The sequence below is a fragment of the Panthera pardus genome, unplaced genomic scaffold, assembly GCF_024362965.1.
Source record: "Panthera pardus isolate Hobbes unplaced genomic scaffold, ASM2436296v1 HiC_scaffold_15, whole genome shotgun sequence".
In the NCBI taxonomy this organism is placed as follows: domain Eukaryota; kingdom Metazoa; phylum Chordata; class Mammalia; order Carnivora; family Felidae; genus Panthera; species Panthera pardus.
Window position 1 is genome coordinate 44935240 of NW_026526710.1, and position 26259 is coordinate 44961498.

The following is a 26259-nucleotide window of genomic DNA, read 5'->3' on the forward strand; positions in this document are numbered from 1 at the left end:
TTTATACATAGTCCTCTTACCAGGAGATTAGAGTTTTTAAGCTGCTGCATTTTTATTATCCTAATAATGCCAATTATTTTGAGTTTTCAGTATTAGCTTCATTCTCTGCCATCACATTTTGCAACAGCTGTTGGAACACTATGGTCACGGGTTGAAGGCCAAGAGAAGTATTCCTAAATTCTCCAGTTTCTTTGTGTTATGGAGCCAAGGTGGAAGTGAATCAGAATTCTAGTGGGTCTGGGAAACCAGCTCAATGGATTGAAGTTGACCCTTCTGCATGCACCATGCAGAATGATAAGGAAGTGGGGGAAGCTAAGGGTTCCCTTCTATGGATGCCAAAATTCATAATGTGCTGCCAGGAGCCCTAGAAATGATCCCTTTCCTCCTGATCCAAAGATTCTATGGGGAGTGATGTCTGTTTCTATTCCCTCTCTCCTTCTTTTCTCCTCTTTCTAATGTCCTTACATCTCCAGTATCATCTCACCCATTACTGGCCTCAAGCTTCACAGTCTAATAAATGTCCTTTTTAAAGTAGCCCAAATGCATGGGAGCACCGGTCTTCATCTGTTTTCACTACCATAACACCATAGACTGGGTGGAGATACAATAGAGATTTATTTTCTCACAGTTCGAGAGGTTGGAAGAGATCAGAGCGCCAGCATGATTGGGATCTTGTGAGAGCCCTCTTCCTGGCTTGCAAATGGTCTTCTTGCTGTGTGCTCATATGTCCTTTCTTCAGTGTGTGTGCTTCGGGAGAGAAAGACAGAGGAGAGAGGGAGAGACAGAGAGAGAGAGAGAGAGAGAGAGAGAGGTCAATCTTCATTTTATAAGGCCAACAATCCTGTTGGATTAGGACCCTACCCTTATAACTTCATTTAACCTTAATTATTTCTGTAAGTCTTATCTCCAAATACGGTCATGTTGAGAATTAATGATTCAACATATGAATTTGGGGGGACACATAACAGTACTGTAACCTTTGAGATCTTTATTTATACTATAATCTGGGCCTGAAAGCCCTTTCCACTTTTCATCAAGGGACCAATTTGTCCTCATCTTTCAAGACTAGCTCAAGGACACCCCCTCCAGGAATTTATGATTGAAACCTTGGTGGCTAGTGCTATGCGGTCCTTCCCTGTGGATAGTTCTCCCTTGTCTGTTAGTGTTGGATGAGCTCCAGTTTACCATAAACTCTTCAGGGCAAGAGCTAGTTTCTTACTTACCTTGAGACTTTCCTGTCTTGGGCAGTGTCTAGTTCGGAATAAGCCTGTAATGAAGGTTGGATAAACTTAAAGCACAGATACTACACCACTCATGTTCAATGAAGCACCTGAAAATCCTAGGAGAGACAGGAGTAGGAGGAGGAGGTGGAGGAGGTAAGGAGGGAGTGGTACCCAGTAGGAGCAGGGACCTGAGCCCTGAGTGGCTGAACTCTGGATCTTATTGCTTGACCACCAGGATTTCTTGGGCCATGAGCAGAGAGCCACAAGTTTGCATCAGGTGATGAAAATTGAATCCCTTCCCAGAAATAAACATTCTGTGAATTAATAAAAATTTGCTGCAAAGGGTGCTAGCCTGCAGTCTGGCATCTGGGAAATTCAGCTGCATAGCTAAGTTGCCCGGAGGACATACACTTCATAAAGTGGTAGAAATCAGTATAGCAAAACTGTTAGGGGTCTATAGGGAATAAAATTCATCTCCCCATGCAGTCTTTTTTCACAACATCTCTTTGCAGTAAAGAAGGCCTCGTGATAATAAGAGTGTCCTTTATAGATTAAATGGGGATAGATGACCCTTAAATTTAGCTAGAAAATAATAATTTTTTTAACTCCAGCATGATCAAAAAATTTGATGTGCCTTTTAAGAGTATAAAGATGGAAAAATTATCACCAGCTTAATTATTTCCACCATTGTTTCGCATGCTGTACATACGCATTATAAGAAAGGAAAAAGTTTGGGGTCAAATCTTTTAGCCAGGCTCTTTTCTCTCGTTCAGACACACTGTACCCAAACTACATTCTCTTTTCTGTTCTAAAAATAAAACTAGACCTTTGATCAACAGCTTTTTTCACATGATGCCAAACATTTGGAGCGAAAGGAAATGTTCTTACATTCACTTAACAAAACTGCTCTTTTAGTTGGTTCACATAGATTTATTTTTGAAGACTGAATTGCTTGCTAATTTCCCAGTTAGAAGCTCATGTAATTGCCACATTAGCATCCTCTTCTATTCCTTCTTTGGATGCTCTCCTATAACCTGGCTTCAGCTGCTCCTGGGTGCGACCCAGGCCACCTTCACCAGGTATGTGCGGTATGGCCGGGCTGGTGATGTTGGTATGTCAGAAAGTGCAAGCTCCAGGAGCATGAACCCTTACTATCCCCTCTGCACACTCTCCCTCTTTAGTCTCTCCTTCCCAAGCAATTACATCCCAAGCAGCATGGGGTGAAGAAAAGTGGAGCTCTTTCTCAACAGCAGGGTATGAAGAAGACTTTATCTCAGCAAGGCTTAGTGTCTTTTCCGTTTCATTGAAGACTTAAAGACTAGAAACATTTTAATACAAAATACCATAATCTCTTTAAAGTATACTCTAGTGCTTTCATATTTCAGTTTTACTGCTATGAATATTTCATCTTGACTTTTTTTTAAAGCTAATTATGTAAAAAAATAAGTAAGGGAAGATATATTTGTCTACGTTATAGAGAAACTTTAAAAAATCAACTTCTTAATCTATGATTTGGTAAATAGACCTGTGTGTAAGAGTGTAATTTATAATTTTCATCATTAAAATCTTTTTCCTATACCTGGTGAATCTACTGAATGTGTTGATGGCGACTTTTAAATTTAAGTAAATTCTTTAGCTTTAGTAAATTTTTTGTCAGAGCCGAAATACTAAATTAATGTAAAGACCTTTTTGGTCAGAAAGCTGCTCTCAGTTCAGATAACAGTTTAAGACAGACAATGAAATAGATTTTGTTGACATAAGAACAGTTGTAACTGTGGTTTTCATTTTGCAAATAAAAAGCACCAACGTCTCCAAAAGTTCTTGTCACAATATTAGTTACATGATGCTATTTTCTTATAATACATCTGATAAATAATTTTAATAGTTTCCTTAATGAAGGATTAAAGAAAGATTCAGGTGCAAATAGGTATTATTTTCTAAAGAGCCATAGTAATGACAAAAGTCTAGAGTATTTATAAATATTTCAAAGTATGAATAGATGCCCTGGAAAAATTGCTTTCATTGACAACCGAGTTAATTATAGTAGTTCTTTTATTCAAAGCCCTATTATTTGGCTGTAAAATCATTGTAGGTTAAAAATGGTCTCACATTAGCTTCTCTATAGGTATACTATTTTACATACTTTTAAAAAATGGCCTTGATTCTTTTCAAAATGTGCTGAATACAAATATTCTAAAATACATGTGTTTTCAAAATGGTACTCTGTGACATAAAATCTGAGTTATTTATAATTATTTTAGATACCATAATATATTTCAGATTTTTAAAACAACTTTGTAAGAATTAGCATGATCATAGTAGAAGTATATTAGGTACACACATTTGAATGTGCATTTCATACGTTATATTTATAAGAGAATGTTAGCTAATCTATGTCTTTAGTTTTTCATGCAGCTCTCCGGGAGACCAGAATGTGGCTATCATGGAGTCATTCGATTTTAACAGAGATCCTTTCTCTATAACTAATTCAACGCATGGCTATATGGGTAATTTTGAACAAGTGGATCTTTCTCCAACCTGAAAGGCTGCCAGGAGGGAGAGTGAGTGAGAAAAAGAGGGTTTCAAAGGAGTCACAGAGAACCACAAAGTAATCACGAAGCACTACTGTATTGCCACAATCCCCCTACAGAAGTGCATTGAGAAGTGGTGATATAGAACAGAAGAGGACACATCATTACAATGAAACACTCTATAATACTTGGGACAACAGTTGGGAATGATTTTGTCATCAAACAGAACAGCCGGAATTGTAGAAAGTTTGACTCTGTCTGTTATGAGGAATTTTTAAAGAGCTATGATAGCTCCCCTTGAATCTCATATAGCAGTGAAACATGAAATACAGAAGACTAGAAATGTAATGTAGAAACTGCATTGTAACCTTTATGTATTACATTTAATGAAAAAAAAAACCCTTTAAGCCAAATATTACACTATACAAGTATATAAATTATGATTATTCTGAATTTAGATATAACCATTTTATTGAATCCATAGTGTTGGAATAAATTACTAAAGAGGGCTCAGTCTTCTAGCCCTGTGAAATCCTAGCAAATGAAATACATTTTGGGTCACATCAGAGCACCAGTGCTATAGTGAAGGGAGGAAAACCTGATTTTGCAAATGTCATTGGAAATACTTTAATAGCACCAATAAAATGAACAATCCCAGGGGCACCTGTGTGGTTCAGTCGGTTGAATGTCTGACTTCAGCTTGGGTGATGATCTTGCGGTTTGGTTCATGAGTTCGAGCCCCGCATTGGGGCTCGCTGCTGTCAGGGCAGAGCCTGTTTCACATCCTCTGTCCCCCTCTCTCTCTGTCCATCCCTTGCTTATGCTCTGTCTCTCAAAAATGAATAAACATTTTTTTTAAAAAAGGAAAAACCCCAATGAATTATAACAGTATCATTGAATACTTAATGTTACTGCCATTGCTGAATTTCAATAGAAAGAAAGCCAAACATATAATGACTTGGAATTATGATAAAGACTGATTCTTGAGAATAAAGCAGAAACCTTATTGTAACAGGGCGTGATGGGCCATTGGAGTGACTTGATTCTGAGTCTGGAGTTTTGGTCTGATGTTGCTTAAATTTTCCTTACCAAAGTTGAAGATTGATGCTAGGTCCTGGAGTCAGGAGTTAGGCTGAGCCCACCAAGGGGGACTACATTTTTAATATGAAATCTCTTTATGATGTAAATTAGGCTTAGTATTGTGGGAGTAAGTGATATGTTAGAAATACTGTTTAGTACAAGAGTAAAGACCAGGTCAGTCATGGTTTGGAATTCATTCATTCATTTTCAAATATTGTACATGTGCATGGAAAATGAATTCTAGCATCAATATTTGTCTATAACTTCTGCTAAAAGGTACCTATTGAAAGAACCCAAGGAGGAAAATGATATGTTAAAAGGAGTGTTTTAGGAGAATTAGTTAATAGAAGGATTTCAGTGTGAAGTGACTAGAATCAGGTAGTATACTTAAGAAACTTTCAGTGTTTCTAATTCACGTGTGGTGCGATAATATCTTAAAATTTTAATTAATGGATTTGCTTTTCTACACATCCTTATATTTTATCTCCCTCTATTCAGTTAGGGGTATCATTGTCTAAAAGAAAATGAGGATTATTGCAACAAAGATGCAAAAAACCAGTCAATGCTAAGGTTTTGAAACTTTTTATGGGCCAGTAGAATTGCAGGTTAAGTTTTTCAATAATAAAAGTGGACATTATTAGAGAGAGAAAAAAAAAGATTTGTATAAACAGCATGGGTCTTATCAAAAAGGGTAGGTTTAGAAGTCTATGTGTCTAGCCAGGATTTTTTTTTTCCTTTCCACCAGAAGCACACGCAAAAAAACAAAACAAACTAAAAGACAACTTCCTGACCTTGGAGAAGAAGGAGAGGAAAGGTAAAGAAACGAATAACAGAATAAATTAAGGCTCAGGAGGTTGAGAATCAGGGCTTCCATCCTGCCCTCTCCTCAGGTCAATCCCTGATGAGTACAGATGATCAAAACTCCACTGATGTTTGGGGGAATCCAGGAAAGAGATGCATCTCACAGATTCCAGATACAGTAGGGAGACCTCAACTCTTGAGATAAACTCTATATGGAGCATGGAACACAAGTTGGAAAGTAGAAATGGCTACAGAACAGCATGTAAGAGTGTTGCAAGCTCTTACATGTAAGTCTGGCACCCGGTCAAGCTAAGGAGGAAGCAGAATGAGCACATATTTGGCCCATGAGCAGAGAAGGGCATTTTCAGTCATGCATGCAATGAGCGGGGTGCCACAAAACCAAAGGCCAGCCATGATCATACCTCTCATCAGAAATCAAGGTGGGTGGATGCTGATCACTATGGACCAAAGCTTTCAACGGTGAGGGAACATCGGAAGCAGCTGGACTCCCTGTTGGAACCCAGATTCCTGGACCGCTCATCCAGAGTTTCTGATTCAGTAGGTCTATGTGGAATGGGGTCCAAGTATTGACATTTCTAACAAGTTCCTGGGTGGCACAGATATTGCGGGTTGAGGACCTCACTTTGAAAAGCACTATTCTAGATTAAATGTCTTTCTTCCAAACTTAAGATGGTATACCCTCCTCCCCCGCCACACAGACACTCAGAATATAGATGGCCCTTGGAGAGAGATGTGAAAGAGAAGGGGACACATTGTGATAGTCTGAGAAGTTACCAAAAAGAGCATGAATTTATAACTGAAAGTACTAAGTAATCACTGATTTGAGAGAGTGAGCCTCGATTTCCACATAAAATTCACCACTATCAGCAGAAATTTGGCTCGGGGGCCAAATTCAGTTCAGTTATGGAGAAATAAAGTAATTTACTATTTGTACACCTCAGTTTTGTTACTGTGAAAATTTGAGCCCAGTCTGCTAGTGCTTAGCACAAGCTGTGTACTGAGATATAAAAACAAACTTAGAACTCTTGGAGAGGAAACATCCAGAAAGGATGTTTTGGTCCTTTGTTACAGTGAAGCTTTGTCATACAACATTTTGCTTTTTAACTGACATGGGAGTAGGATGTTTCCATAGCCCTGGTACCACCATTCTGCTACTCATCCCCTGGGCCTCCTCGGAGAACAGAGAAAATAGGGGCTATGTCTGAGTGGACAGCCCTTCTGAGAGCTACGAGAAGGCAGAACATCTGTGTGCCTGGGAACACTGCTCCCACAGACATAGTTCTCCATCTGGGCCCCTGCACGAACAGACTTAGTGCCCCATTCATGACTTGCTCCGGGTTCTTGTGCACCCATGGCAAATAACAATGTTCAGTCTCCAGTGGAGTGGGATCCTCTTCTTTCAAGGGTCCAACATAAAATGTAAAAGCCTGTCAGATGGCATTTATACATAGGCAGCTGGTAGGGCTTCTCTGTTCACTTGCACACTGGTTTGACCTCAAATCGGACTGTGCACCTTCCGTTTTGCATTTTCCCTTTGCAGACAAGAGCTAGGTCAGTAATTTATAACTCTTGCGAAGCTGAGTGCACATTTATGAGGCTTAGCTGAAATGAATCTATTACATGTTGCCTAACATCCCCAAGTCTTTCAGCCTCTGGAAGCCAACCTTTCCTTTGATACTCTCATACAGTTACACGAGCTTCCGTCCCAACCCACTGATGGAAATTCAGTGTCGTTCCTTCCCCAGTATTTCTAAGGATTCCTCAAATGGCACAGGGTACGTATGCCTAAATACATGGTGCTGGATACACTGCCTACTCTGAACTCTGAATCTTTTTTGCTCTCTGTTTTTTTTAACCTATAGTTGTTTTATCTACATATCTAACAGCCTTCCCTCCTCATACTTCATCCAAGGCACAGTCCAAATGTCATGTAGACATCCCCAAAGCTCCACTAATCCAGTCATTTATCCCTTTTCTTTTTTCTTAACTACTATGTGCCAGGTGATGGGTGCAGCACTAGAAATACCCATATGTTGTACATTTTTACAAAGTATGGAGATCTTCTCAAATGTAGGAAGTTAATGGATGACGGTGCTAGCAGGGAGCAGTAACACCTAACTCCTGCATACCAGTTTCAGATATCACCCTTTCGAAGCCACAGGGATTCCCTTCATGGACTCCATCGTTCTTTTGAGGACAGCCTCTGTGCCTTGTGCTTTGTGGTTGACTGATGCTCTCATTCTCTATGGAGGCCTTTCTCTGTCATCTCTTTTCCTCAAGTCCCAGAACTTTTCTAAAACTCTTCTCTCTGGAGATACCAAAAGAAGAAAAGAAAAATTGATTTTTTAAAAGTTACAACAAATCATGTAGCTTACTTTCTCTTATTTTAGTGCCTTTTCATAACCAAAAGTCCCAGGACACTGTTTGCTCAAACACAGGAGACAAGTCTTTTGGACAGGATTCATGACAAGTTAAGAGAAGTTTACACAGACCCTTTTTCCATCACGGACAATGCAAGCCACCACTATCAATGTAGTGGATCAACAAAACATCCTATGTGATAGGTAAATGATCAGGTCCTGGGGATTTGATTATGACAGAAAGGCGACAGTTGGCCTATTCCTGAGGTGAAGTGAAGATATACTGCTGCCCTACTAAGAGAAACCAAATCTCTTTGCTGTGTTTTTTTCTTTAATAACATATTGAAAAAGCATTTGCCTGATCAATAGCTAAACAGCAGATCTCAGGAGGTGTTCATTTATGCCAAAAAAGAGATCACGTTTGGAGAAACAGCTGCAATTGGAGTAACTTCCTGAATACGTTTATAATAATCTACTGTCCTTCTCTGTGGCCATGAATTCAGTTAAATGTAGATATGATAGGAATCCTATGTCTGCCTAACTCTGGTACTGTTTTGGTGCATGAGTCTGTGCCCTCCTTCAATTTACTTTACAATTTGGAAGACAGAAGATAGTGTCAGGGACTAATAATCATCCCTTCCCAATATCCCACAAGTGAAAGAACCAGTGTGGGTATTCTGGCATTGGCAGACTTTATTTTTGCCTACTATGCATTCAAAAAGTAAGGAGGTACACCTGGGTGGCTCAGTTGGTCAAGCATCCGACCTCTGCTCAGGTCATGATCTCACAGTTCATGGGTTTGAGCCCCTTATCGGGCTCTTTGCTGACAGCTTGGAGCCTGGAGCTTGCTTCAGATTTTGTGTCTCCCCCTCGCTTTCTGCCCTTCCCCCACTCGTGCTCTTTCTCTTTCTCTCTCTCTGTCACAAAAATAAACATTAAAAAAAAGTGAGGCTATTACCTCATTTTATATAATGTAAAATCACTCTGGTTGGTAACTATAGGTCCCTTTGAGGAATCTCTAGGAAGGCTCAATTTTATTATTTTATACATACACAGGGTACTTCTTCAAAAGAACCTGGTATATTCTTCATCCCAAGGCCTCTGAGTATGAAAACTGGGCGAGAGGCCATAGCTCTATTGCTCCCCAAATCTGAAAATGATACCTAAAATGTTTAAATTATAAAAATCAAGTAGGTAGTAAGAAGCAGTTCTGTTTCAGTCCAGTGGACACTATGGTCTACTCACCTCCACCAATGTTTCTTGTGGCTGAACTCATTCTGATTTTAACCTGCTGCCCATTTGGGGAATCATGCCCACTTGTCTCTGGCCTTCAAGCTTAAGAACCGCCACTTGGCCTCTGTAAGGAGACAGTTATCTCATTATCCCCCACTGAACTTAGGAAGCCTGTTTCAATTAAGTTACTTGTTATAATCATGCGTGGCATTATGGGGTGTTTCTTAGTGCTTTGATAAAGGAATGTCCTTGGAGCCCATCCAGGTAACACAATGAGGAGATGAATGGCAGGTCACACTTGATAAATCAGTACTAGCATTCTGTCTTTCTTTGTATACCTTCATCTACATTATATCTTAGAAATTCTTGCATTTGAATCTTATCTAGCTTCGACCACTATGGAGTTCAAATTTTAGTCTATTGACCAAGTAATCTGGTGAACCACAATTGCATACTCAAACAGCAAACATCTTTGATCCACAAATTCCAGGAAAGTGCAATCATGGTGATAAATATGACTTATTCCAACAATTTGTTTCTGTCTCCCTGTTCTAGGACCCTCAGGATCCATTCATACCATTTCGCCCCAGGTTTTCATCAATATAAATTAGCAACATCTTCCAATGTTTTTGATGGATAAGCTATCTTCTCTGAAGTAAGACTTCATACCCATTCTTCTGTGATCCGAGTGTAGTTATGAGTCTGGAAGCAGTGCAAGTTGATGAGACATATCTTGTGCAGAGTCAGCAATCCCGAGCAAGGTCATTTTCTCAAGTATAGTCCTCATGCTTTCTTCAGACAGGGGAGAAAGGGTTTCTTCCACTTTCAAGAAGGCACAGTAGAATGTGAAGTCTCAAATCTGTCAGAATCTACCTCAAATCCCCACTTTTTTTCAATAAGTACCCTAACTTTCATATAAGATACCAAGCAAAGCTGTGAATTCAATGTGCTTTGTAATTCTGAAATATGCATCATCAGACTTTGAGTTCAGTTTTCAAATATATCAGCCATATATTTGGCTATAAGAATAGGAGAAATTTTAGGAACCTCTTTTATTTTCTGATTATGCTATGAACTGAAAATTAAAAATCCTGAGCTTTTTGAGGCACCTGGGAGGCTCAGTTGGTTGACCATCTGACTCTTGATTTTGACTCAGGTCATGATCCCAGGGTTGTGGGATCAAGCCCTGTGTTGGGCTCCACGCTGAGTGTGGAGCCTGCTTAAGATTTTCTCTCTCTTTCCCCCTGCCCTTCTCCCCTGCTCACGTTCTCTCTATATAAAAAAATAAAAAAATAAAAGATAAAAATAAAAAAAGTAAAATCCTGAGCTTTTCAATTTCTCTTTGTAGAAAGAAGTGATACATCAGAAGCAGATAGGCTACCCTATAGGCTCTATAGTCATCACTTACAACCCATTGTTTTATTATACAGCCTCTTTGTATCCCAAATCCTTGCCTTTAATAGCCACTTCATTTCAGACAACAATAGTGATAAGTTAATGATTATTTAAAAGTCTTTGAATGCCATGGACCATGACATTGAGGTTACGTTAAGTTCAAATTTAATTAGGCACAAACTATCCCAGATCCTTCTCATTTTCAAAGTCTATTTTTTAGGACCACTTCAGTACCAAATATTTTCTCAGAGGCTCCTACTGGACAAGAGCAGCTACTTGAAATATTTCAGACAGGAGAGGATTTAGTAGAGGGCATTAGAAGCTTTCCCAATTGCTAGAATGCCTGGAAAAGCAAAGGTCATGGGAGAGCTCTGTTAACTCTCAGATTCACCACTACCTTACAGAGTGGCAGGGAGTTTCAAGAGACAAAAAATTACTAGTAATTATACAAATGTAATACTAAAGTAGGTGATTCACTAGGAAACACCTGGAGGTCACTGCAGAAGCTCAAATCTGCTGAAGACCATGTTTCTACCCATCTTGATGTAGGAACAATTATATGAATTGTGCTTTCTCTCTTGCACCTTTCAAATCCTTCATGAATGCCTCTCATTGGCAAAATATAATCTGGAATCCACCTGGCAAGGGATTCAGAGAAAAGCAATGGTCAGGCTTTCAGCCACTGAAAATAGGGGAGGTTAAGTGTGGAGAAACCATGTTGGTTTGTACAAACAACACAGAAAGCATAATAAGCCTTTCTGACATAGTCTATGAGTTTGGTTTTTTAATGATTTTGTAAAAAAGGGACAACTAAAGGTATCTTTACATCTTTACCCATACGCTACACAGTGGATGTTGATTAAAAAGTTCATGGTTCAGGGGCACCTGGGTGGCTCAGTCGGTGCGGTCTGTGGGCTCGAGCCCCGCGTCGGGCTCTGGGCTGATGGCTCGGAGCCTGGAGCCTGCTTCCGATTCTGTGTCTCCCTCTCTCTGACCCTCCCCCGTTCATGCTCTGTCTCTCTCTGTCTCAAAAATAAATTAAAAAAATTAAAAAAAAAAGTTCATGGTTCAACTAACACAAAGAAAGAGGCATCAGTGACTACATGAATCCATTCTAGGTTGATTTCTGCTAGTGCTATTTTGTGATTAGAAAAGAAAACACAGAAAGAACCACTTCTTGGTCAATTGTAGTGATATAAAAACAAATTAATGTATAAAAAATAACAAAAAGCAAGAGCAATGCAAAGCAACTAAAATTTTTGCAAAGTTCAGTTCTATCTTAAAAAAATATAGTCAAATAAATAAAGAATTAAATATTTGGATGAAAGCAGAATAAACATTTAGCATCCAAAATAAAACATTTTTGTTGTTGTTCATAATCACTAAGATAGAGTGTATGTTGGCTGAGTAGAACCTGAAAGTGAATCAACAAAATCTTTTATAGGTCCATATTCCCTTCTTCCATCCTTAGAAAACATAATATTGAAATAATGTACTAGTAAAAAATTAAATCACTTAATGAGATTTCTCACAATTACCAGCATCCTTAATATTTATAGGTGTTTGATAGTTTATAACCTTTAAATCCCCATGACATCTTCTAACACAGCACTTGGATAGAATAAGTACCAAATAAATACTTGTTGAATTACTGAAAATGAATACAGACTGTACATTTTAAAGATTGTACCAAAAAATGGTAAACAGGCTTACTAATGTTCTTAAGCACTGAGCTAGAAATCAAGAAAGAGGCAGTTAATTTTAGCTGCCATGAGTCAATTCATTGTGTGAAGTTGGGAAAATCATTTCAAATCTGTTGAAATCCTTATTTATTTTCATAATAATGAGCTCTCTTACCTACTTCACAGAAATACCTTGAAATAATTACTTTTCTTTGAGCCCTTTGGAAGTAACAAGGCTATAGTCTTACAATGTGTATTGATAACAATACCAGACTTTTATAGTAGTAAACAAGCATGTGCTACTTTATATATTTGTGAGGTTTCATTGTTATCTAAATCCAATTATATGAATATGAGGAAACAGTTTGATTACAACAAATTTCAAAAGCTTAGGTATTATATATGGGATATTGTTCACGTATTCAACAAATCTTCTCTTTCCACAAGGTCTGTTTAAAGTCTCACTGTCTTTCGTGTCTTGCCCAAACCTGAATTCTACCGTCAGCTATTAGAATATTGCCGCTGCTCCAAAATAGGCAGCTTTTACCCCACCAGATAAAAGACAACCTTTTGCTCCAAGGGGCTTTCCTTCCATTATTTCTTGATCTCTTGGTAGTGCTGAGATGTTCTTAACAGAAAGCTTTTCCTCCTTCTCAAGGATCTTATATGAATGTATTTTAAAATCCTCAATAATGTTTAAAAATTATTAAATACCTTTATACTGGACGTCCATCTTCCCTTTCAACTATGTTCAATGAGAAAAGTTTTTAAGGCCCTAGTCCTCCGAATGAAAACTTGGTTATTTCTATAAATTTTGTAATCATTCTTAGGAAAAAGAAAAAAAAAAGTCCAGAGGTCTACCCTGTCTAGGGATGCCCCAAGAGCGGCACAGGGTAACATAAGCAGGGGCATCTATCAGAGCACCCAGGACACAATACGTGTACCAGAAACATTAGTTCTACTTCTGCTGCTCCAGCCTCAACATGTTTGGGGAGGTAAGCAAGATTCATACTATTTATAGAACTTCTGGTGGAAGATTAAGACCAGTAGAGAATTCTGCAAAATTTCTCTTATGAACTATAAAATATCCAAGAGTCCTTCTTAATTACTAAAGTCTGAAATTAGAAAGTCATATCTCACATAAAATTCAAAACTCCCAAACTCGAAATTTCCCCTTTCCCTCAGCTAAGCCCTGTTACAACTGGAAAGCTATTGATGGAGGAGGACGCGGCCAGGATTTTCTTTCTTTCCAAGATCCTCCTCTTCTAGAGTGTTAACTTTGATTTCTGATCGGTCTGGGTTTTGATCAAGGGGTTGCTGGAAATTCACACACAATCCTCCCTCCTCTGGCTCACCACTTCCCTTTGTGCTATTGGTAGGGATCTGGTTCAGCTCCTCTCTGTCAAGGACTGCTCATCTCTTAGATGGACTGAGTATAAGCTACCCTCAGCTCTCATCTGTGCATATGAACTACTTTTTGCTCAAGGCAAATATGTACCCTTTGCTCAATGCAGCAGCAAACTGTCCTTTAACATTGTGAAAGAAGCTTTTGTGTGAAGTCAAAAGTCAGGGGGGCAATGGTGTCTCTCAATGAAAGTGAACATATACCAAGATTTCCCAGTCATTTTGTTTTTAATTTGTATTTTGGTTTTTTTCCTTACCAGTAATCTTTTTGAAGCCTCTTTTACTAACAGCCGATGAATAGCTGATGCTCCCTCAACCTCTTTCTGGGGAGAAATGGGACTCAGGGCACCTGAACAACTCTCTCCTTTTATGCCCTGTGATTGAGTTTGATTTATATTAAAAGTTTTAAATATTTATTTAAATGTTTACTGGAAATGTGTATCTTCATCTGACACCTCAATTGAGATTTTCATATTTGCTAATTCTGGCACCACAGGAAAATTTCAATTTAACATTCTATTTCTGTGCACTAGCACAGAGGGATACTTTTCTCTTGATGGTTTTCAAATACATGGAGAACTAAGGGATGGAGAGGCTATTTATGTATCCATGTATACTTTGTTCAAGAAAATAAAGGCACACACTTCTCCTTGTTGGCTGTGTTTATGGGATAAGTGGCTCTATTGGGGACTATTAGAAGATTCTTACAGTTTCCCAGTCTGTCCTGGAGACTGTGGTTGGAGGGATAGACGGAATTCCAATGTTGGTGACTGCATCAGCCATCTTGGTAATGCTGAAGGGAGGGAGACGTCTATGTGCTTCTTCTCTTTTCTCTTCCTGGCTACTTTTTAAAAAAAATTTTTAAATATTTATTTATTTTAGAGACAGACAGACAGACAGAGCATGAACCAGGGAGGGACAGAGAGGGAGACACAGAATCTGAAGTAGGCCCCAGGCTCCGAGCTGTCAGCACAGAGCTGGATGCAGGGCTGGAACTCAAACCATGAGATCATAACCTGAGCTGAAGTCAAGACACTTAACCGACTGAGCCATCCAGGTGCCCCTGGCTACATTCTTTCTTACTTGGAAAACGATTAAGCTTAGATCTCCTTAAAATGCAGAGAGTAACTGGAAGTACAAGTCTCAGGTGTTCTATTTATTCTCAGGAGTTTGGCTGCAAAAGAATTAACCTATCCATTCTCAGTTATTTTCTGGAATGCTCACATTTTGGCACAAAGGTTTTCATTGGTGCGGGAGAGCAGTGTGAGAAGGTGGTGGGGAACCTGACTTTCAAATCGACATTCTGGCTGTTTTAAGAGAATATATCGAGATCTGCTTGGATAGGAAGGAAATTTCTTTCATTGTAACAACTTCATGTGATAACTTAAAGCAGATTGCTTAGGCAGCAGAAGCTGGAAGGACACAAATTGGTAGCTCAATATGTCCAAATTTTCAGTGGGATGATAAATCAGAGGGTGTCCTGCTCTCAGGGTACAGCATGTTCTGGGTCTGTAATTCTTACCTTTGATCTTGGAAAATAGAAAGCATGCTTACTGACTTTAGCCAGGTACTGGATGAACAGAAAAGCCCATCCCTCTGCTTCAGTTAGGATGCTTGAAGTTATAACAAATTGGCTTAAATACTAAATGGACTTTATTGTACCATGCAACTAAAATGTTCAAAGATAGAGGAGAATTTAGAAAAGGTCTTGCATCTCTCTAACACTTTGGATCTGCCCCCTGCAATGAATTGGCATGAATGAAAAGGCTACTTAGCACCAATTTAGGGCTACATGTTTCCTCATTCATGTCCACCAAAGAAAATACCCAATTGGATAATCTTAGGCCACATGTCTGCCATCCTTTGAGACTATGATGGTTGCATAAGATATGCATTATTCTATTAGAATAATCTAAACTAGTCTGTTGGAAGACTAGTTTGAGGGCCATTCCAAGCAGTACCCCCAGTCATAGCTACTAACTGGGGGAGGAGAGAAGCAATCGCATTGCTGGATAATTCCCAATCATAGGGACATTTTTAAAAAATAAAGTAAAGAACGGAGTGCCTCGGTAGCTCAGTTGGTTGAGCAGCCGAGTTTGGCTCAGATCATGATCTCACAGCTCTTGAGTTCGAGCCCCATGTCGGGCTTTGTACTGACAGCTCAGAGCCTGGAGCCTGCTTTGGATTCTGTCTCCCTGTCTTTCTGCCCCTCCCCCATTCACACTTAGTCTCTCAAAAATAAATAAAACATCAAAAAATAAAAATAAAAAACATAAAGTACAGAACTTTACCCTAGATCTCTGCAAAGTCCTGGAGAATCATCTTTCAGAAACTCAGGTTACCTCCATTTATTTATTTATTTATTTATTTATTTATTTATTTTTAGGTTATCTCCTGATTAAGAGGTCCTGATAGTTGGGATGTTTAGGTGGCTCAGTCAGTTGAGCATCTGACTCTTGATCATGGGATGAAGCCCCATGTTGGGCTCTGCACTGAGTGTGGAGTCTGTTTAAGATTTCTCTCTCACTCTCTCTCTCAAATTAAAAAAAAAAAAAATGCACTAAAAAAATAAATAAGAGGTCCTGATAGTTGATCTTCATTTCTTTATGTACCTGGGGGCATGGGGCTCATAAACACTCTAGTTTGGCCCAGCAAGGCTTGAATTGAAATAATTTCTCTGTGGTTTTATATTGTTTCTTTGATCCTTTCAAAAGCACCAATTTCATTAACATGTCATATTGGATCCAAGAATCAGAGTTCAATCTATATTTTATACCGGTTTTATTTATATATGTTGAATGTTTAATAATTATGACAAAAATTCTAAGCAATAGAGCATTAGGTGATTTTTATCTGATGGTAGTTCTTTATTATAATTTTTAAAAATGTTTACTTATTTATTTTGAAGTGGGGGCAGGGGTATACAGACAGAGGGGGAGAGGGAGAGAGAGAGAGAGAGAGAGAGAGAGAGAGAGAGAGAGAGATTGAGAGAGAGAGAGAGAGGATCCCAAGCAGGTTCCCCACTGACAGTGCAGAGCCTGATGCAGGGCTCCATCTCAGGAACCATGAGATCACCCCCTGAGCTGAAATCAAGAGTCAGATTCTTAACCTACTGAGCCACCCAGGTGCCCCTGATGGTAGTTGCTTTAATTTTGATTCACCACACTTCCTACAAAGGCTGTGGATGTGGCTACATGGAATATTTACTTAACTGTACTTCATATCAATACACATAATCTACTTCATTTGGCTTGGATTAAGTTGGTTTTAATTAATTATCTATTTTAAACAGCTACCAGAAATAGCCATTAGGTCTAGGATTGACTTGGCTTGCTATAAACAAAATTACTTTTATGATTTCTAACCACGGCAATGTGAATTTATCCAAAGAGTGCTAAAAACTTAAACATACATTGAAGTTTCCAGGTAGATGATATGAAATATAATAAGTGAACCTTGCTTCAATGATATAATTGAAAATAAGACATTTCTTTAAAAATTTCAAGTGTCTTGTTTTTCAAAGCTGGTTTCTCCAAGAAATTACCCTCCTTGTTTTCATAAAAGCATTTTCTTTGAGAGGGAAATTTGCCTGTTAAATGTTTTTTGACATCCCAGAATTTTGTTGGTCTGATTTTCCAAAACTTTTCTTATTCATATTGGCTACAAGTCATTATGACAGCACCTATTACTGACAAAAAAAGAAAAAAAAATCAAGTCTACTAGAGCATTTCTAAGTTACAGTCCAGTACAACAGAGATCGGAATGAATTTAATGTAGGGAAATGTAATCAGCCACGTTATAAGAAAGTTTAATCTGTTATACCCTTAGGGAGAAACAAAATCTGAGTCTAAAGATCATTATAACTGTAAGAGACGTGAACAAATCAAAACAAGCAAACAAAACTCATCTTACAGCAGATTATTCTTCAGAAAAACTAATATACTAAAATTTGTGGCCACCAATAGTGACACCAAATATTACCCATAAATCTTGGACTCATTAAATCAATTGTAATATTTTATACTTCACTTTTGCATTTGTGATATAATCAATGCATTTTTTATTTCACCAGTTTATCTAGAAATTAGTCAGCTTGGAAGTTACTCATTGTTTTGTTCAATGTTTATTTCCATTGGTGCCATACCTTGGCACGCAATCACTAGAGAAATATATGGTGATATCAGTGAGGAAGGAAGGGACGATGAATTTACTCATAGGATTAGAGAGAACCTTGTGCCTTTAATATTAATATTGACAACTCATCTGATGGTGTGATTTAATAGCCTGTAAATCCTCACTTATTTTACTGAGGGTCTGTTGAGTGAATCATTCGCTGTGCCAGAAATTGTGGTAAGTACTATACGTAAATGAATTTATTCAATCCTCACAAGAACCTTGATGACCCAGCAACTATTACTCTCATCTTATAGATTAGACATTTGAAGATTAAACGATTATTTTTTTCATCTTATATATACAGCATGGGGCCAGAGTTAAAAGCCAAGCATGTTTAATTACAAAATCCATGCTCTTTACAACAGTTTGCTATTTCTTTCTAGTTATATTATTCTTTTCAAGTAGATTATTGATTACACTTTTCTAGCCTTAATTATGCCTGGTCATAGGTATAGTGAGGTTTTCATTAATCCAGAATAGATTTGCAGACTGACTGAGGTTAAGATCTGGTTGAAAATTGGCTTGTATACTATTTCATTGATTAGAATATGCTCATTTGCTTACATTCTAACATTTTTGAAATCAGGATGGCCTTATAATTGATGATAAGGAAGTATCTGGCATACTTTGATTATGATAGTTTAGTTTTTCTTTCTTAGTGGCATTTAGGCTAATGTTATGTATTCAATAGACAGTTTCTTAGATTAGATAATACGTGCTACTTAGCTCTCCAATGAAACTCAGTAAAATTAGGCAAAGCAGAGTAATTCTGATTCATGCTCAGCTCCACCCTATGCCATCTTCTGCACAGGGTTGGGAAAAAAAGATACTCTGCTTAGAGCTGGGGTGAGTTTAAGAGTTTTACCTATTATTGTCTCTGTTATCCAGAGACCCTCAGTAAAATAAGAAGGTTCTAACAATGAAACTTCTGCTTCTTATCCAAATTTTCCCCTGGATATTTTATTATGATTTCAAGTCATCTATATTCTTTTCCTCCCATCTCTTTTTTCTCCTATTAACCAAGAGTTCAGTCTTTTTACTAAGGGTTCTTTCCATAATTCCTTTAAAATTTAAATAAAAATGGATTTTTTTGAGGGAGCCAAAACATAAGAGCCTCTTAAAAACTGAGAACAAACTGAGGGTTGATGGGTACAAACTGATGGTGGGAGGGAAGGGTGGGTGGGTGATGGCTATTGAGGAGGGTACCTGTTGGGATGACCACTCAGTGTTGTATAGAAACCAATTTGACAATAAATTTCATATTAAAAAAATGGATTTTTTTGCCTATGCTTTTTACATATAGATATGTAGGATTTTAAATGATAAACTAGAAGTTTAAATTTAAACTTCTTTTTTTCTTGTTACTGTCCACTAGTATACAAGGATACCTGAATTTTTCCATTATGGAAATTCCCACTATTACTGAAGGGCTTAACAAGCTATTGAAATTGATAAAATTTTTATTGTTGTGTTTTTTATCTGTTCTGAAGCTAGAGAAGTGCTAGTAAGTGCTAGAGAAGTGTCTCAGTTTTCCCTTATCTAAAATGGGGGAGGAGAGGTGTGGGATAATGATACAACCTACCTATCTTGCTTATAGAATAAATTAGCTAATACAGGTAAATCTAAGAACAAATGTCTGGCACCAAATAAGTGTTCAATAAATGTTTGCTATTATTAGAAGCCATTTGGTATAGTTCATAAACCTGCTAAGCTAGTCTTTTTTCTGGGTATTTTACAGATCATAAATTCTTACAAGGCAAAGACTGTGCTGTATGCATCTTGATATCCCTCTTTAGACTTTTTTTAATGTTTATTCTTTTGAGAGAGGGAGAGAGAGCGAGCGAGAGCGCAAGAGGGGGAGGGTCAGAAAGCGAGGGAGACACAGAATCCAAAGCAGGCTCCAGGCTCTGAGGGGTCAGCACAGAGTCCAATGCAGGGCTTGAACTCATGGACGGTGAGATCATGACCTGAACAGAAGTCAGACGCTTAACTGACTGAGCCACCCAGGCATCCTTTGATATCCCTTTTAATGCCTAAAGTTGTGCATTACATATTCTGAAAATCCCATTTTTTACTGATGGGCAAAACTTCCCATTTAGCACCAACCTGAATTGGATCTGTAAGACTTAATACTTACAGGAACCAGGGTATGTAGATCTCTCCCACTTAAGTTTGGTATAGTGGAAATGAAAAAGGCTTTAGGCTCAGTCAAATCTGAATTTTAATTGCAGTTGTCTTTTACTTTGATATTGGGAGTTACTTAGAACTCTCTGAACCTCAGTCTGCTTCTGTAAAAAGTGAGGGATATTTACCCCATTTGGTTCTGGTGGAAATGAAATTATATAATGTATGTAAAGCACAAAGACATATAGGAGGCTTTCCATAAATAGTAACTATTGATAATTATTATTGTTTCTATTTAAAAAATTATTACCTTGAACAGATTACTTAATACCATTAAATCTCAATTTCTTTGTATATAAATTTCTACATATATAAAGGGCTAACATTACATTATTCACATGATTAAAAAGAGGATTCAGTTACATACAGGAAGTTCATATCAAAATGTCCTTCACAGAGTAGGTGATCCACACATGATTTTTATCCTTTATTCCCTTACTTCCTTTCCCACATCTTATTCCTTGATATAACAAAGTAGGAATTTCCTTGTTCTTTTTTTTTTAAGTTATTTATTTATTTTGAGAGAGAGAGAGAGAGAGAGAGAGAGAGAGAATACACAGGGGAAGGGCAGAGAGAGAGGGAGAGAAAGAGAATCCCAAACAGGCACTGCGATGTTAGGGCAGAGCCCAAAGCGGGGCTTGATATCATGAATTGTGAGATCATGACCTGAGCCAAGGTCAAGAGTTGGATTCTTAACCCACTGAGCCAGTCGCCCAGGTACCCCTCTTTGTTCTTTCAAAAGAGATATTTTCAAAAGTTCCCTAACTCTTGAGTGTGTTGTGCTGTTGTGAAATTTTAGCAAAAATGAAAGCCTAAGGACTTTGGGTTTTGAGGTTAGAAAAGTTATGGAAGCATTTGGAACAACCTTCACATGTCTCTCATCACCAATACCACACAGCATTCTGTTATTTCCCATGGGTGTTTCCATTCTTCGATTTTCAATGGTGCAAAGAGAATTAACCCTTTAAAACTTATAAATAGTATTCTTGAGGAGTCCTATTCCATTATGTAGTTTCTATATTTGTTCCCCAAGAATTTTTTAGAGTTGTGGTTCCTTTGTCTGAACAAAATGAAAAGATCCTAAAACAAAAACAGAAACAGCTGCTTCCTACTCCATTGAAGAAGAAGCTTTAGGAGCAGTCTTACGTGCTGTGTTTCTACAGTCTTTCCCAAAGAAGGTGAGAAAGCTTGTATAGATATGCGTATTTGGATTGGGACACCACTGTTCTAGAGGATGGTATTTTATATTGATAGCATAATTTGACAGTAAATCATTATTATTATCTCCTTATTAAAAGATTAAAAGATCAGAATTCAGAGCACAAACGGTCATGCTTGCCAATTTGACCATGGAACCATTAGCAATACTGACAGTTCAATTACAATTGTGCTTATTTCGTCACTGATTGGAATCATGGCAATTTGGGAGGATATAAAAGCACGGAGGTACCTATAAACTGAGTGGGGCAGGGAGTAGCGTCCCACATTCAGTAACAGCTTCGTGGGTGCATCCATTTCAGGATGTACGGCAGGAACATTGAAAACTTTCAATATTTTACATGCCACACCTGTCCTAAGAAACACAGTATGTGACACACATTTATAATAAAAAGCTCTAACTGGAATCATAACACCGGTGAATTTCTTTTCTGTACTCTGTGTAAGGAAGAAAGAAGCAAAGCACAATGAAATAAACCAATATCTGGTCAGTTCAGATTTAGAGTTCAATATACTACAGCTTATTACCTCAACAACAATTCATACTGACCCCAAGGCACTGTAAAGTCATCAATCATAAAAGAAATATTAAATTATCTTAACAATACCTATTTAGCAAGGCTGTAAAGTAGACTAATACATTTTGCAAAGATTTTTTTTAGCCACTTAGGTTGAAACAAAACAGGTTTTTCTATTTAACCCCTCAGTTATCCAGAAAAATTATCTTTATGAGAAGTTAATGAAGGTTCTTGTATCATACTAATGAGTGCCAAAACGGGTACTGTTGGGATTTTAATTACCAGTGGGAATAATACACAGTAAGGAATGTAAGGAACATGTCCAAGATGGGCTCACCTTGAAACATTCATTATGATCCCTCTAAGTCACATTTGGATACTGAAGAGAATGTCAAATACCCAATTCCTATATCAGTGCTGCTAGTGTCAGGGAAAGAGACACCATCAGAAGAAGAGGTAACCCCAGTCCCCCATGAACCCTTGCAGAGAGAATATAATTAATCACTCCCAACTGTCCCAACCTTGCATTTGTAGTTTCCGACTTAAGTGGAATATGCCTACCATTTATCTTCATTACTGGCCAGCAACATTAATAAAAATCAGCTTAAGATCTGAGCACAGAATCACTTCCTATAGATTCCAATTTAATTTAGGAATGCCTAAATTGAGGGAAACATCTCTTCTCTGCCTTTGAAAAATGAGTTGGTTTTTCTGTGATACCCAGCAACGGCAATAAACAAAGATGATGCAGATGTGAAGACCCGTGGCCAGTTCCTCCATTGATTACCTCCAGACATTAATTTGCAGTCTAATTGCTGTGGTTGGAACTTTCACCTCAGTGGTACTTACATATGCCTACAGATCTGTTTGATCACAACTCTTGAGTTGTGAATTATTTAATACTCAATCAGTTTTAGAAATGCTGTCCTTCATATTCTATCCAGAAGTCCTGTAAAGGAATAAATCTGATGTGATATTTAATAAAATGGATTTTCTAACCACAGATCTCCTTAATAGTTTACCATCCTTGTAATCCTGAGTTATTTTCTTTGTTCATGAAACAATTGCTTTAGTAAAATCAGAATCACCAAACACTTCCATATTCCATCTGGATTTATAGAGCATTAGAACACATTATACGTAAAAGATGATAAAAATGTATTTGCCTTGTGAAAATTATGTCTTTGTAAAAGTGTTGTTCTTTCTATTTAGCCGCAACCTTATGATTTTTAAAATTCTTAACTGTTATGTCAGACATTTTAAAAACAGTCCATATAAGTTCTTTTTTTTTTTTTTTTTTTTAAGTAAACGGTCTATCTCCTCTCATACTGAATACATAACACTGGTTAGCTCTTTCAGCATTGCAGAGGCATGAGCCTCAGACCACCCAGTCTTTGTACTTGAGATGTATTGAACAATACTACCATCTGAACTGTGCAGTCGGGGTCTCCTCAGCTTCTTTGTTCTTCCTCCAAAGTACTTAATGTTGTTTTAGTGGCAACAATAAATGTTACTTTCATGATTTTCTGTACTTAATTGTGACATGACATTATGTTTATTCATTGTTTTCCAAAAAGGAAAATTATGAGCAAAGCATATGATATTAATTGTTGGGCCAGTTCTCATGAATCTATTTCAAACAGCCTTTCATTCTTTTCTAATAACTGCTTATCTTAATTGAGGTATCAACTATTTTATATATATGAACTTATCTTTTCAAGCTAAAATTTTGCTGCCTTTCAAAAAAACATTTACAACCCTAATATGTGTGTGTGTGTGTGTGTGTGTGTGTACACACATATATAATCCTAAAATAAATAAACACATATATGCACACATGCACAGTAAGCCAAGTCTAATAAAAGTTTAGATATGCTGAGAAAGTCACATATTTTTAGATCTCTAAGTGACTATTGTTTACACAGAAAGACCAGTTCTTACATTTATCAAGGCCAATGCAATATTACTAAAGTGACTGCTTCACAGAGAAATTAAATGAAGGCTTATCTAAAGAACTTGTTGAATATTTTCAGATAAATAATGGTCTTTTTTTGCCTGTTGACACTATTTCAGCCTGAGTTATCCAACTAATTTTTAAACTCTTCATTCCACCATTCCTTATAGACAGCCTCATATATTAATCAGTCTACTTTGATGGCCCTTTGAGAATGGTATCTTAATGTATATTTAAGTGCAATAAATAAACTTTAAATTTATAGGAATAAAGGAAATGGATGTAAATTAAGCTGGAAAATGTAGTCTGTAGCCAAGCAACCCCATGCCTAGCTAAAACACAAGGGAAGTTTCTACTGTTAAAAAGAAATAGGAGAATAGTACTTACCCAAATCTACTGCTATGACCACCCAATCTGCCTTGTGCACCCTTCTTCCCACAGAGACCACATCATCTTGCCCCGAGTAACAAAGAAAGACTGAAGTCTCATCCACTAAACTGCATCCAACTCAAAAGTCCAGGATCTCTGAGTGATATGTTGATGTTTCGACAGGCTTAGAAGTGGCTCCTGGATCCCCTATGACCTAGAAAAATGTCACTTTTCTACTTCCTATGCCACATCCAATAAAGAATGGTAGAGTAGGATCAAAATAGCCTAATACAATTTTTTCTGTTTGGAAAATGGAAGATCGGGAAAAACATAGACATCACTGATCCATAGCAATGGTGAAATTCTGTAGCTCATTGTTTCTATTGTTCCCATATTTGCCTTTTTATTTCTGACTAAGATTTTAAGGGAATTGCATTGATAAAGAAGGACGCCACAAGGGGCAAAGGCTTTAGGGGTTAACGTACTGACCCATAAAACAGTCCCCAGGTTTCCTAGCTGGATCTCTAAGACAGCAAGCTGTGAAAGTTCTGTCGCCCCAGGAAGGCATACTTGTAATGCCAACTTGTCTCTTATAGGCAGACTTTTAGTTAAGTGCTTCCAGTAAGTTTCATTTGAGAACCACCATGCTCAAAGCTCTCTTCCTGTCTTGTTGATGTATAGACTCTCATTTGTTTGTTCGTTGCTGCTCTTGACCATCCGTGTTCCCCTCAATTTACTGTTTGTGACCTTGAGGCCATTTGAAACAATAAGCATTGGTGAGGAGGCAATCCTTAATCTGCTTTTGTCACTGATTGAGTCACATTTGAGAATACCTAAACCAAGCTTCTGGAGAAAGGCTGTGTAGAGTCATCTTATTTGTTTGGGGAATAGAGCAGTTGGTTTTTCCAATTCTGTCCTACCCCCAAATTCTGCACTGTCAGCAAATGGACTGAGAGTTTCCTTTAGCAGAATTTTCTTTTCTCTTTTCTTTTCTTGTTTATTTATTTATTTATTTAGAGAGAGAGAGAGTGTAAGGGGCAAGGAGAGAGAGGGAGAGAGAGAGAGAGAGAGAGAGAGAGAGAGAGAGACAGAATTCCAAGCAGGCTCTACATTGGCAGTGTGGAGCCCTTCTTAGGACTTGGAACTCAACCCTGAGACATTGACCTGAGCAGAAATCAAGAGTTGGAAGCTTAACTGACTGACCCACCCAGGCGCCCCTTAGCAGAACTTTCTTTCCTTCTCTGCTTGTGAAACGTGCCACGGTGAATTCTTGCTTGAATTCTCTCCTTTCAGTACCTTGTTACACGGCATACGTAGCGCACCGCACCAACACTGACATTTTCCAAACATGTCTCCTAGAGCCATAGTCTTAGTATGGAAAGGGTCTGTCCCCCAAGAATCATGGGTAACGGTTTTGCCAAATTTTTATTGCGGCACGACAGAAGTCACCATCTTTCTGATCTTATCAAAACAACATTGCCACATAGTTTCAGGTAGGGCAGCACCAAATGTCCAGTGGCTGGAAGAGGTCAACGGGGGAACGTGACCTCTGGTTGACCTGCGAGCTGGCCCCGCGGGGAATGGGCAACTGAGAGGCTTTTCCCTCCCTCTCCTGGCCTCCTAACGAACGTGTGTTCCGCTCACTATCCCTGTAGCCGGAAGCACTTCAAGGGCGCAACCTTGAGAGAGTCCAGCGTTAAGGAAATGGTCCGCGCTGTGTACGTGACTGGCACCCCGTGAGCGACCCTGTATAAACTCAACAGTCTTGCAGGCGGGGATGGAAACGCACTCCCCTTGCGGCGGCCCCGGACAAGCCTCGGTAGGTTCCCCTGCTTATTCAACCTGCCACCTTACCAGTCTGGCGTGACTGCCTCTCCCTTGCTTCTCTCCTTGCCCTCCGGGCAGGGAGGTTCCGACCTTCCGCCTGCAACTCACCGGGTGGTGGAACAGTTGCTGAGTCTGGAGACGGAACAAATGGGCCTCGGGCAGGAGGCACCTTAGAGGAACCCCCAAGTTGCCCGTCAGGCCTCTATGCGCGGGGCGGGGAGGGGGGGCTTGTAGCGCGGACGCCTGTGGGCCCCGCGTGAGCTGGGACGCCCCGGAGGCGCGG

General features: G+C 38.5%; 1 long non-coding RNA gene across 1 annotated transcript; it reads right to left on the reverse strand.

Annotated features, from left to right (window-relative positions):
* On the reverse strand, positions 1 to 26259 carry LOC109276454 (uncharacterized). The gene is made up of 4 exons (XR_002084676.2): positions 26085 to 26259; positions 9262 to 9373; positions 7786 to 7964; positions 1 to 747 (listed from the first exon to the last, which is right to left on the reverse strand). It is a non-coding gene; the product is annotated as an uncharacterized LOC109276454 (long non-coding RNA).